The sequence below is a fragment of the Calonectris borealis genome, chromosome 2, assembly GCF_964195595.1.
Source record: "Calonectris borealis chromosome 2, bCalBor7.hap1.2, whole genome shotgun sequence".
In the NCBI taxonomy this organism is placed as follows: domain Eukaryota; kingdom Metazoa; phylum Chordata; class Aves; order Procellariiformes; family Procellariidae; genus Calonectris; species Calonectris borealis.
In genome coordinates this window covers 114,415,427-114,429,352 of record NC_134313.1, presented here as the reverse complement: position 1 = coordinate 114,429,352, position 13,926 = coordinate 114,415,427, and the positions used below count along the sequence as shown (strand labels likewise).

At 46.2% G+C, this 13,926-nt stretch overlaps 1 long non-coding RNA gene across 2 annotated transcripts; it reads right to left on the bottom strand.

Moving 5' to 3' along the window:
* Positions 1-1,724: 1,724 nt before the first annotated feature.
* LOC142079209 (uncharacterized) lies at positions 1,725-13,897 on the bottom strand. Of its 2 annotated transcripts, none has more exons than XR_012672571.1 (3): positions 13,509-13,897; positions 7,668-11,536; positions 1,725-7,102 (listed from the first exon to the last, which is right to left on the bottom strand). It is a non-coding gene; the product is annotated as an uncharacterized LOC142079209 (long non-coding RNA). The 2 variants fall into 2 exon arrangements; XR_012672572.1 differs by having other exon boundaries at positions 8,104-11,536.
* Positions 13,898-13,926: the final 29 nt, after the last annotated feature.

Here is a 13,926-nt window from a genome sequence, read left to right as displayed (position 1 = left end):
CAGAGCTTCAGCTGGTGTGGAGCATGGGGGCCATAGAAACATACCCTGAGATAGAGCTTTTTCTGGTTCATGGGTGCCATGAAATCCAGAAGACGATGTGGACAATGAATGTATCTCCTGGAGGAGGCAGGAAGCCTACATATCTTGAACGGTGGTTTTCTGCAGTCTCATTTCAAAAGACCTGACCGTGAACTTCACCGTTTCATACATTTGATGGCATGAAAGCGTGAAGGGTGGAGCCCGAGAGACGTGTTAATGAGGCTTTCACCCGTCGGTAGCCTGCTGGAGTGCAGCTCCACGCAGTCTCGACCAGCAGATCCAGCCCTCCGCCGGCCGGGTGAGCTAGGGACGGACTGTGTGGGTGGGCTCTGAGCACGAAGCTGGTGGTGTGCGTCTAGTCGCTTTCAAAATGGGTGTCTGCCTCCTAGGAAGGAAAAGAAGCACAGCTGGCGTTACGTGAGCTTCCATTTTGGAGGTTGCATTGGAGAAAGTGCCAAATCAGCCCCGACGCTGAAAAAGCTGCAGGAGATGAAACACGGGTGGGCCAGTGCGATGCGGCTCGTGGTACTGCTGTCTGTGGGGATATGCTTCACTGTGCAGGAGTGTGAATAAAGGTGGCTGAGCTTTCAAATGACCTCTGCAGGCATTTAGTGAAAAGGAAGGTTGTTGCTGGTAGTGCCGATGTGGGTGAGGAGTTGGCTGGCCGGGTGGCCGTCCGACACTAAAAGGCAGCTGCCTCTCTCGAAGAGTCCCTGCGTGCCTGGAAGGTAGCTGCGAAGGAGGACTGAAGATTTTGCTTTTTATACACCCGCCTGAGATTACCTGAGCATGTCGGTGCGATGAAATTACTGGTGGCGGCATTCAGATACAAAGGAACTTCATTGATTGTTTTTTTTAATTAATAAATGAAACTATGAGAAACCATCTTCTAGCACACACGTGGTAATCCGTTTGCGAAACTGGTGCAATGAGTGCAGAAAGCTGCCAGGCTATGTCTATTCGGTTAAAGAATCTCAACCTTTTGATGCAAGCTCGGTGGGACGAGCCAGGCCCTTGCATGTGTTGAAATGTGGATTTGATGGAGGAGCGGGCAGAGGGAGATAGAGATGGATTCGCTTGCCAGGAGGGCCCCCTGTCCAGGGGGCTTTTAGGAAAAAGACACTCTTTAAGTAGCAAGGGTTTCAAACTACGTGGAATTTAGAAGCTAAAACCTATGTTTTGAGTTCCGCTTGAAAACAAACTGGTAGCCAGTGCATTTTAAGACCATGCTTTCTTCTTTGCAAAGGGCCCTACAAGGCAAATGCACGTGGCAATAGCACGTCCCGCACTAATTCCCTCTAGCTGTACTGATTGCATTCCCATAGTGGCGGGGATCACAGTTCGGGAATGCAATCCCGTAAGTTGGGCCCCACCGTTTAAAAAGGATGTTAAGGGACTTGCATGCATGCAGAGGAGTGCCACAAAGGTGGGGAAGGGGCTGGAAGGCACGTCCTCTGAGGCGCGGCTGAGGACGCTGGGTTTGACTAGTTTGGAGAGCAGGAGGCTGCGGGGCGACCTCACTGCTCTCCGCAGCTTCCTGAGGAGGGCAAGGGGAGAGGGAGGTGCTGATCTCTTCTCCCTGGTACCCAGTGCCAGGACGCGTGGGAATGGCTCAAAGCTCCGTCCATCGGGGGGGGTTCGGACCTCACGTGAGGAAACCTTTCTTTACCGAGAAGGCGGTCAAACCCTGGAACAGGGGGTGGTTGATGCCCCATGCCTGTCAGTGTCTAAGAGGCATTTGGGCAACGCCCTTGATGCCGTGCTTTAACTTTTGGTCAGCCTTGCAGTGGTCAGGCAGTTGGATTAGATGGTCATTGTAGGTCCCTTCCAACTCAACTTTTCCATTCCATTCCATTCCACTCCATTCCATTCCGTTCCGTTCTGTTCTATTCTGTTCTGTTCTTTTCTGTTCCCTGTGCTCCCCGTGAGTCAAAACCATGAGACAGTTATTTACCTGAAGAGCCAGGGGTTTTTCAGATCCAAAAACACTTTCAAGGACACAAATCACAAAGATTACAAGTGGAAACAGGATTTTATTTTATTTTATTTTATTTTATTTTATTTTATTTTATTTTATTTTATGTTATGTTATGTTATGTTATGTTATGTTATGTTATGTTATGTTATGTTATTTTACGTTATTTTACGTTATGTTATGTTATGTTATGTTATTTTATGTTACTTTATGTTATTTTATATTATTTGATTTGGTTTGATTTTTCTGAATCCATTTCAGAGCCGATGCTCACAAGCGTGAACACAATGCACATGTGTAGCCAGGAGCAGGCTGATGCATTCTTGAGTTTAGCTTGAAGAAACATCCCTTGCAGTCTGGCAAAGGAAAGCCATAGAGCCGCAGAAAGTAGCAGCAGGGATGCAGGCCAAGCAGTCCCTGCTTCCTCAAGAGTGAGAACTTGAAGAATGAGGATCAGGACCGACCACACACAAAAGAAGAAGAAGAAGAGGTGTGTGGTACCGTGGGGTATTTTCCAAAGTAGGACACATAATAGCGATGACAAGCACACTTCTTGCCTTCCAAAACTTGCTGCGCCGCTGTGCTGCTTGGCCGATGATGCATGAAAAGCGCTCTGGTGCCGGCCCGGCGCTTGTGCTGCATGCAGGGAGAGCTGCAAAGCGGCAGCTCCGGACGGTGCAGCAAGCCTGCAGCCCTTCCCAGCCCAGGCTGTTTTGCAGAAGCGAGAATCCCTGGGGAAACGGAGCCAAGGGAAGAGCAGAGCTCGCTCCCGCTCCAAACTTGCGACGGGCAAGAGAGCCCGAGAGAGCCAGGGCACGAGAGGTGCCTTGGAGGTGCAAGAGCAGCGGGCAAGAAGGGAGCCGAAAGGGCCCAGAGGAGCCCTGGCAAGGGGCTGTGCTCAATGCTACGGAGGACAAGAAGCAACCCGCGGGGGCCACCGTGGGGGCCCAGCCCGGGAGTCTAGAAAGCTTCCTCCCCCCGGATGCGGGGCACGAGGGCCATCTTCGTGGAGCACGAGCAGCAGGCACCTAGCCCAAATGGCCCAAAGGAGCCCTGGCAAGGGGCCGTGCTCAGTGCTGCAGAGGCAGGCAAAAACCCCCCGGGGACACTTGCTAGCCCACCGTGGGGGAAAAAAAGCCTTGCTCCCCCCAGCTGCAGGGCACGAGAGGCCATCTTCGTGGTGCATGAGCAGCAGGCAGTAACCTAGCCAAAAGGGAGCAGAGGAGCCCTGACAAGTGGTCGTGCTCAATGCTGCAGAGGAAGGCAAAAAACCCCCGGGGACCAGTGCCAATCTGCCCCGGGGGAAAATTCCTTCCTGACCCCAGCGCTGGCGATCGGCTACTCCCTGAGCATGTGAGCAAGACCCGCCTCCTCCTCCCACAGGCTGGTCACGCCTCCCAGGAGATGCCCAAGCCCTATTCTCCCTCAACCTGGAAGCCACCTCAGGGGCTTCTGAGAGTGGCCACATGCCCCCGGCCTGATGGACCTTGGGGGCAAGAATCCTTCCCGCGCCTGGCAGGATGCTCCGGTGGATGCTCCAAAGCTCTGGGACCCCTTGCAACATCTCTGCATCCCATTTCTTACGGCGTCTGCCCCGGCTCCACAGGGCATGAGGACGGCGAGCTCTGAGTGCTCCTCAAGAAGGCATTCCCTTGGTCTTGGCACTGCTATCCAGCTGAAAATGCCCCATAGCCTCGGGCACCTCCACGCGTTGCTGCTTCTCCGCATCTCCTGAAGGGTTTGTGTCTGTTCCGTGAAGGCTGAGGCAGGATTTCCAGCCGTCAGATGGGCTTTGAAGGTGGCCCTGCTGGGAGCTGGCCTTGCAGTGGAGAACCTCCAGCAGCCTCGTCCAGCCTCCGGTCAGCCCCCTCCGAGTAATTCCACCCACTCCTCAAGGACGTCCTCGGATGTCTTCGGGCTGGCCCCGCGGCCATCTCTGGCAGCGGGACACAGGTCAATGCTTCCTTTTATCCTGCCCTGGGGCACTGTGACTGCTGCGTTGCCGGGTGGTGGCACTGTGACACGGGGGTGACGGGGCCCCCCATGCGCAGCCCCGCCCACTGCAGCCCCGCCCACCACCCCTCTGCCCAGCATCCTTCGGAGGAAGACCTGTGGCGTGCTGGCCCCGAGGCAGCCCCGGTGCCCAGGAGACCCAGGGGACTCTCCCTGCCCTTGGGGGCCATGCAGGGGGCCTGGGCCCAGCTGCTGGGCATTCCCATAAATTCAGCTGTACCTCCACGCTGTGTAAATAAGGGCATTTATACCACAGACAGTCGTTTGGTTGGGGTGATGCCCGAGGTGGAAGAAAGGGTTTTGCTTCCCTCTGCATGTACTTTGCAGAGACATGGAAAGCGTGCGTGATTTCCCCACCATTCCTTACCGATGCATGAAGGGACATCAAGTGGCATTTGCTACTATGCTCTTTATGGTGAGCTCTTCATCTTGGAAAGAAGTCCTGAACTGTTTTGTGTTCTTGACCGTAGTTTTCCTCCCACTTCAAGAGCGCTTTTCCTTCTTTGGCCTTCACCCTTGATACCTTCTTGAAAGTGATGGCAGCCCTCTCAGCCTTTGTCCCTTCCAGCTGAACTATGCTGTTCTATTCTTTTTCCTACCTCCTCCTTTCCCTACCAGCACATGCTGAGGAAATCTCTGAGGACATTTCTTCCCAGCCCTGCACTAGCAGAAGGCATTGAATACCCATAAGCATGTCCCAGCCTAGGCATTGCCTCTCTCACGTTGTGGGAAGGACTTGATCTTTGAGGCTCGCTAGGGTCAGAGCTGTGGGGTTTTGCCCTCCTGTGGAAACCCGGCTCAACTGGATGAACACAGGAGACTTTCAAAAACCGCACTTCACACTTGCTCTTTGCAAATTTGTGTGGATGGTCCAATTCTCTCGAGACGATCCGCAGCTCTCACCCCCATCAGCAGGTACGTGCCTCCTTCCCACAACGTGAGAGAGTCAATGGTAAGGGAAGGGCAGGATTTTTTTTTAAAAAATGTGTTTTGCTCATGTGAAAATGTAGGCTGTTACCTGTATTTACTATTGGAAAAAACAAGATAAACAGTGAGACAGCCTGTTGCCCTTCATACAGGATGTCTGCTGCAAAACTAGAAATAGTTTTACAGCCCTCTTCACCTTCATTTATAGAGCTAAAACTTTGCCACCTCTGAAAAGTTAACCCCCGTAACATCTGAGGCAGAATTCTCTCCTTTAAGTGTAGGATCATCATATCACCTTCACAGGAAGTACCAAGTTGTTAAAAACATTAGCTTTCACCCCAAAGTTTGAGTGGGGTGAATGATTTTAGTTTAATTTTCGAATTAGGAGCTGTCCGAGGAGCAGCAACTCAGAGGCCATGCCTACGAGGATGGCAGAAGATTTCTTGTAGGAGTAGTACTCGTGCAAATTCAGTCTCTGGTTTCATGTTGTTTGCTATGCTGACCTCTAGAGAAATTTTTCTGCAAAATTGTTTGCCAAAGCATTTGTATAGGGAGCTATCGTGGCGTCAAACCAGACACTGCCCTTCTTATTTTAGGGTCTAGGCGTTTGGACCAAATCCAAAGTAGGCCTTCACACGAAGCTGCAAGCTCCTTGCTGCTCCCTCAGCTGGTTCCAGCTCGCTTGAGTGAGTCAAAGTCTCGTTACATTTGAGCAGGGCTCAGTTAGCAGAGGAAATCCTGAGTTAAGAAACGGGGTGATTGTTCTGAATATTTGTGAACTGGGAAGTTAAATATTTGTAAAGAACTCTGCGCTCTGAGTTTGTGGAGTACAGCATATATCTTTTCATCCATCACTAAGACTGCTTCGGTAATGGATGAAGTTGGTATCAACCACTTAAGTTCTAGGCTGACAGCTTGGGGAAGAAAGAATAGATTGCTTTCCCAAAGGAGCTGGGGTGAGTGGTGATTGTGCAAGTGTCTCCCATCAGCAGGTAATGAGCCTGTTTCAGAAGGGATGTTTCGTGGCCTGAAAAGCCAGAAAGCTCTGTTTGGTTTGATGCTAGTTAGCAATGAAGCCCAAATAAAGGAAATGGAAGACTAAAGGCATGGAAAAGAGGTTTGGTTTTTTTTTTTTTGAAAGGACTGTTTAAAGGAGGAGAAGAGATATTCACAGAGACATGTGTATTCCACAGGAAAAACCCTGGAATATCTTGCTTCTTTTTCTCCTGATATTCAAACAGGGAAAATTTGCTGACAGTGTGGACTAAGAGCATTTTTCTTCTAGATGCAAAAGGGTGAAGGTGAGTCATATTGGCTAATGATGACCATTCTAGAGCAGTGAATTTTTTCTCTCTCAAGTAGCCTGCTTCAGACTCCTACTCAGTTTTTTGCAACAAGCAGAAGATCTGAACACCATTCCAGCGTGGAAAGTTTAATACAGTAGACTATTATAAAAGCTAAAATCCTAACAGTAATTAATTAGCTATGAAGGCATACGATGGAAAAGGTTCTTATTTTTCACTAAGTTCAGGCTCCTACTATCACAGGCAACTACATCAATTTCATAAACAATGAAATCCCTTTCATGAAGTGGTCAAACTCCATCCCTTGCTGGATTTCAGTTTGGTTTCTTCTAGCAGATGACTCCAAACCCCCATTCTTTTCATGAATAAAAGCCATACATTTCCAGGCTGTGTTTATTGACAGTTTGTTTATAGCTGCCTGCACTAACTCTGTCTCTTAGTGCAAACAGTTCTTCTTTCTAGGTGTTTATCTCCTTTCCTAGCCTCAAGCTAAATTTACAGAACAGTGTGATTTCCTCCTTGTCTTTGTTACGCTAGACTAACCATGCTCTGCCAGTCTCCCCTGAAATTAAGATCTTGGTATCACTGATGATCTTCATAGCCTTTTCTGCTCCTGTTGTGAATTCATCTTTCTCTGAATAAGAATGACCAGAACAGATGCAGACTCAATGATCTAACAGTGACTTAAAGACAGCATTCATCTCTCTCAACTCTCTTCTAGTGTATGGGTTGCATTTGCCATTTCACTGGTAAATCCACTTGTCTCCTGATCAACCAATATGCAGGTCTTTATTCTTCTCTGCTTTTTCCACCAGCTGAGTTCCCAGTTCATAGAAACATTCTTCTGGTTGGGAAGAACAAACAGTGACATATTTAATCTAGCTAGCTTTTCCACAGTGCCTTGGGAAACATGAATTATTGCACTTCAGTCACTAGACAATCTTAGGGCAACATACAAATACAACGGCAGTCAAGAAATGGCAGACGTAGTAACAAAAAACCCCCAAAACTAAACAAAAGACAGTATATTTAGACCTCAGACTGTTTTTGTAAAATGGTTAGAAGACACGTGAACACATACAGTACTTCAGAGAGTAAAAATAAGGTGTCTTCTAAGACTTCCATGCTTAACCAAAAAAAACCCAAGCCCCCTAGAATAATGAGGTAATTAAATTCAGGCCAGGTATTAAAGACACCACAGAAATTTTAATTTCTGGGTCTCTGTGTGCTTGGGGGAATGATATTGTTTTTGTAAGAAAAAAGCAGGTTGATACTGGAAGACTGGAAACAAAAATTCGAAGAATACTAGATAATTGTTACTGCTCAGGAAAAAAAGAAAAACAGACTCCACCGCCAACCCCCCAAAAAAACAACAAACAAAAAAAACAACCCTAAGGAAAAATCCCTACCAGGTCAACAAACAAGCCCTGAGGAATTCTGCTGAAAAATAAAGATCCTCAAACTATTGAAAACTCTTCCCATCTCTCTTTATCTTGATGGATTGACAGTTTGTCCTGCACCAGAGGGATGTTGCTAAGGTCTTTACACATCATGGTGACAAAGACAGGACACAGAAACTTTAAAAAAGGAAGGAAGAAATTACAAAAAAAAAAAAATTAACAAAAAAAGAAGTGGTAACATTGCCCATGAAGCATGTAGCTCAGCCTCCTCCTTAGTGCATGACCAGCTCAGCATCTATTTTTATCAATTGTATCACATTAAAGATGGTGGACAGTCGCTCAGAACAGACTCTTGGGAGCCTTAATGTGCTTTTGCAGATCCAACAAAGTACTTGCGTAAAAAACAGAATATGATTTGAGGTTTTTAAAAAAAAAAGAAAATTACCAAAGCATTAGCCTAAGTTCCCTTGATGGGATGGCTGCTAGGAGGTCCTTTTCTAAGGGCTCATTTTCTAGAGCTGGCATCCAATACTTCTGGAGATGATGGTATTTTGCCTGCACCTTTCCAAGTGTGTTTTTCTCCAGAGTTTACCACTGTTTTCATGTGCTGACCATACGATAATACCTTGCAAGATAAGAGATACCTGCAAACACCATTCCTATGGCATAAGGTTTCAGCTTGCTGTGGAACAACCAAGACTTGACCTCTTCAGAGCACCGGTTCCCACACCACCACAGGTGCCACTGCCAAAATGTATCTTCTAACCTAATCTGGTGCTCCTTTCCCTCCTATTTACTCTTCCCCACTAAGCCTTGTGGAAACAAGTTGTAATGCATCTTAAATTTTCTGGCTCCTAGGGAAGCCAACAATTGGCACTATGCCATCAATGTCTTCAACGCTTCTGAAGGATTTCATTCTCTGAAAGGAATCTGTTTCAGGTCTGCTTTGTTTTGTCAGGGACCTATGGATTTCTATACGTTTTCACTGTCGAATCCTGAGCCGCCATCGCCTGACGGTTGAGAGCTGCCAACACTGACATGACTGCTGTTGGCAAATCTTTCTACAACCTGGTGTAGCCAATTTCCAGCCAGAGTAAACTAGCTGTCATTAGCAGCTTAGCTCCTAGTTAAGAAGCTTCTCTGGCAAGTCATGAGGCTCACTCCACAAGCGAAAACGCCAGCACTCTACTGCTAATCACACAACTCTTCCAAATAATATATTCTTGCTCCAGAAATGCTAGTGAATGCTTGGGAGTAAACTGGAAATTGCAGCCTGTGTTGAATTGTCCAGATCTGTCCTGTGTAATTATCCATGGTCTCTACAACTGCCTCTATGACGTAGTGTTGTTGGCTTTCTGGGTTTTGTTTTGTTTTTGGTTTTTTAATATGTCAGAAGCCTGATGGTGTACTTGTTTTGCTAAGTGTGCTTTTGTGTGTGCCGCAACACATGCTGGAAAACCTCTTCATAGTCGCTGAATATTCGCATACACAATGAGCAGCAAAGGATATCAGCAAAGCTGAGAACAGCCTCCAGGCCACTCTGGAAAGACAAGCTATTCCATAATGGCCACAGGCGAAGTCTGGGAAGTACGGCACTAAACACAGTGGGGAGGTATGCTGCTACTGACCCCTAAGTTGTGCAGAATTTTCATGATGCACAGCATGTTCATAAACACAGTTTGACAAAGTATAAATGCATCGTTATCTAGGTCAGAGTAATCCTTCTTGGACAGTGACCTTCTCTCCTGAAATGGCAGGTGGGCCAGCATACCAGGCTCTTTCCTTCACCATCCTATGGGACATCATTAAAGAAGAAAAAAACTAATGCGGTTGTTTTCCTCGTGGCATGCATCTTAAAAGAAAACCTGAAGGAAAGTGCGTGTGTGTGTGTGTGCATAACTAGAGAAATATGTAATTAATGCTTTGATGACAGTGTTCGTAAGAAATGTGAGTTGGAACAGAGAGATGAAGGGTGGAGTAAAATAACACACTTGTAAAAGGAGGCTTGCTGGAAGTGGATGATGTACAGGACCTGGACAAGAGGAATACTTTTTGCTTGGGTTTACAAAAAGAGAGGAAACCATTGGAGGGATTCAAGGAATTGAAATACAATGGTGGAAAAGAGGTGGGGATTTTTGGTTTTGTTTATTTTTAAGTCATGTTTTACATAGAAACATAACTAGTATATAGTATATATGGAAGCTAGCTAAAAACAATTAGATAGCAAGGTGGCCAGAAGACTATTAAATCCCTAAGGAAAGATGACAAATTCTGCTTTTAAAGCACTTAGGATGATGTTCAAGATGGTATGGCAGATATACCTAATGAAACAAAATCAGCTCAAGAAGCTGAGTTGAAGTATAGGCAGCAGAGTGGCAGCTCCAGTCAGGAAATTCAGTAAAATCATGCAAAAGCAAAAGGTAGAGAGGGCAGAAAAAGGGAAGAGTGAGCTTGAGACTTCATTAGAGTCTGAAATCAGAAGTCTAGAAGTTTGGAAAGAAACCTGACATACCCTAAATTGAGATTAGTTTCAGTAGTGTAAGACAGCAAAAAAATATTTATTTTTCAGGAAGCACTGTTCAGAGTTAAGTATGCCTTTTAACAGGAGTGATTTCCTCCCAGGTGCTAGTTCAACAAGCATTCTTACATCCCCAAGTTAATAATCAGGACCTACATAAAACAAAACCGGGAAAAATCACCTGGCCGTACGCTTTTCTACACTGCCTTCTGGAGCCCCCTTTCAAGTTTGCCCAGCTATCACTCCTTGACTGCATTGTGCATTTTTTTTCTCCAGAGACTATTTTGACTAAAGCAAGTCAAAATAATAGGTGAACAATCATTTACCTTGCAAAACTCTCCTGAGTAATATTAAACATTACAAAAATTTAGCATGCATTCATTATTATAGGAGACATACTAGGTCTGACTGAACCCTTCATGCCTTGCGCGGCCATTATCCGCTCTCACAGCTGCTCTCCAAGCAGTTGAAGGACCAGATTAAGGCAGGCAAAGTGCCTTATAGACCTGCCCTGAGGCTGGGTGAGGCCAGGGTACTGCTCTGCTTCACAGGGTTTAGAAAGAGGAAATAAAATAAGGTTCACGTTAAGGCTTTCCTTAGGATCAATCCTAAGGATTGAATTAACTCTCCAGCATCTCTCCTAGTCTATGGGCTGTTTCAGGAAGGAATTGCTTTATTACTGTGGAATATCCTGAGTGTTTCAGCCAATATTGATCGGATGGAGAAACCAATTTCATCCTGTTCCTGGTTCCACTGTCAGTCTGGAGAAGAACATTGCTCATCCAGAAATAAGCTTTCACCATACAGAAATCAGCCTTTAGTTCAGTACTCACTTCTGAAAATTTAAATGATGCTCATGATATATTCACTGGATTTGCTTTGGTGATTGGGAACTAATAGTGGTTAGTACACTGGGTAAACTGGGAAGGGTGATGGGCAGCACTTCTCCTAGAGTGACCAGGCCACTTCATATGAACACTGTAAATGAACAAAATGTGTAACTCCTGTGATCTTGCTAAAGCAAAAAACTCTATTATACTAGGTGTACAATACTGTTTGGTTTTACCTGATTTGCAATTATGCAAATTCTTAATTTTGTGAAGAAATTACTGGTGTTGCTCTGTGGAACAAAGCCGCACAGAGATGCGACCTGCTCATGTGAGATTCTCTGCATTATCAACTTTTGAAATAAAGCAAAGGATATACAGATGGTAATTCCAAATCTGCCTCATGCCTCTTGCTGTGAACAGCAGTCAGACTGAGGATGTACTCAGTCTGAATTGCTTTAGTAATACCACGCAGGAGCACTTAAATTCACTTAGGCTTACAGCAGCGTTGCGTGACAGCAGTGCACTGGTTTCTGTGGGGAAAAATAACAGTGTTTTATCACGTGCTTTGCCAGCAACTAGCACAGGATTTAACAATCACCCACCCTGCTCATAACCTCAGACGGATATTCATACGAAAGGAACTGCAGTGATCTTTTCCCCCCCCAGTCCTGTATTCCTGCAATCCCTTGAAACAGTTCCTCAGACTGAATAAAGGCCTTTTTTTCTTCCCCTCTGGAGAGAAGAGCTGTTGGGAGAGCTCTAGCAGAGAGGATCTCGTGGAGTCGACCCCAGTCCTGTGTTTGTGGCCTAGAAACAACTTTGTGGGGCTAGGGCAGTTCCCAACGAAGCAGACTTTCAGAGAACAAGCGTTACGAAAAAGTTGGACACAAGGCAACTTTAGCAAATTTGGTATTTTATTAGGTCTCCTCTTATTGCTGTTTTTAACTGAATCACTGAGAAAACAACACACTCCAACACTTTCACGTTCACTTTTTAATACCTCTTTAGCAACTCTGCTGATCATGAACAATAGCAATGACCAAGCAGTTTGTTAGCAGGACGGAAACCTTTCTCTGCAGTCTGTTTATATCTGCTTGCATGCATCACTAAACCTTGCATTTAACCCACTGCCTTCATCTAAGAGAAAAAATAATTTTGTCCTTCACCTGTGAGTTTGTGGGGTTTTTCGCTTTCCTTTCAAACTCCAAACATTGGAGAGAGGGGCCTGAAAATGCTCTCTCATCTCACTTAACCATGCTGTAAATTCCATTGAGCCGATAGCCTAGATGTGAATTGGCTCGACTGAAAATTACAAATGTATTGCTCAAGTTGCCTTACTTTATTAGAATATTATAAAAACTAAATCTTCAGTCAATTTCACTTCAGGGAGAAATCTATAAATGATATTTTAGTGGTCCCACTATGCTTACACAAGCCAGCAGGTGAATACTTTCGCTCTTTCTTTGAAATGTCTTCAGCCACCACTTCTCAACCTGCAGATCTCAAGATGGCGTGCGTTTCTGCTTGCTGCAGTTCCGCTCTGGCCCCGGATTTCATCTGAGGCCTGGGAGGGACGTACCCTTCCTGCTATCACCATGTGATATCACGTAAGGCAGGGCGGGCATGAGTCAGATATTTGCTCGTGTTGTGCTTGAGTAGAAGAAAACAGACTTGCTACCAAATGGAATTAGAACTTTGTTATTAAATTACATCCTTCATATGAAAATTACTAATTGGACAGGAATTTATGCTTTAGCTAGCTAGTTGAGACTTTACAGCTACTTCTTACCAGGTGTGCTGGAAGCCTTTCTACACACTTGTAGCTGAAATCAATCTTTCTCTTCTAATACAACTCACTTCAAAGGGTATTTCAATAGCTTTCTTCTGCTGAATTTTGTTTGCTCAGACACAGGTGACCTGTATTACATCTTTCAGTGTAGAAATATACACAAAACTCTTAAATAGCTTGTTTTGTAAAAATGTTTAAAACCATAGTTGTTCTCACTTCTTCAACTAATGAATAAGTGCCCCTGCAAACTTGATAGTCCGCCACAGCATTTTGCTCACAGCTTTTCCAAAGAATGCTGATTCCTGGAGCTTTATTGGCTTTCATGCTTTTAACACTGATTTCAACCACGGAAAGCTCTTAGGACAATTAACACTGCAAATTGGAGGAAGGTGGAAAGCTTGAGCTTGTGTGTTTTTCTGCCACTTTCTTATAGTTTCTACAGGCAATTCACATTCTACAACAGCATTTTTAATTGAAAGCCACTAGGAAAACATGAACACACTTTGTATGGCAAGGCCGAATTGAAATTCCTGGTATGCTGCTCATGCATATGATCCGCATGGAGCAGGTGTGGGGCGACAATAAAGTATTTTTTTGCTTGAGTATATAGTTTTTTATATATATAAAAACTAAATAGATATGTATAAATATAAACAAAGTACACATGACTTAAGCGTTATAAGTTTTAAACAGAGCTCTTTCATGGCACCCACCGACGGCCGGGCTGCCGTGTCCACGCACCGTGAGCACACGCCAGCTGGCGTTCCCTACTGCAGAACAGACGCGGGGGTACGAGACCTTCGGCCGCCCCTCCGCCGCGTACCCCGGGAAGGAGCGCCCCAAGATCCACGACGCCTCAGCGCAGAAAGACGGCCTGCTGCCCGGAGAGCCTCGCCCCCGCCTCATCCGCCCACGGCCTGGCACAGCACCCTCCCCGAGTGCCTCCACCGCTCCAGCCTCCACAGAGCGCCAGGACAGACAGAAAGGGAGTAAACCTCGGCGGGGCGGGCAGCCCCAGCTTAGGCCTCCGCTCTCCTCAGAGCCGCCTCACCCCTCGGCCGGAAGCGATCTTTGACCCCCGCGCCCGGAAGCGCCCCCTCCCTCCGCCCGCGGGGCGAGCGCGGCTCAGTT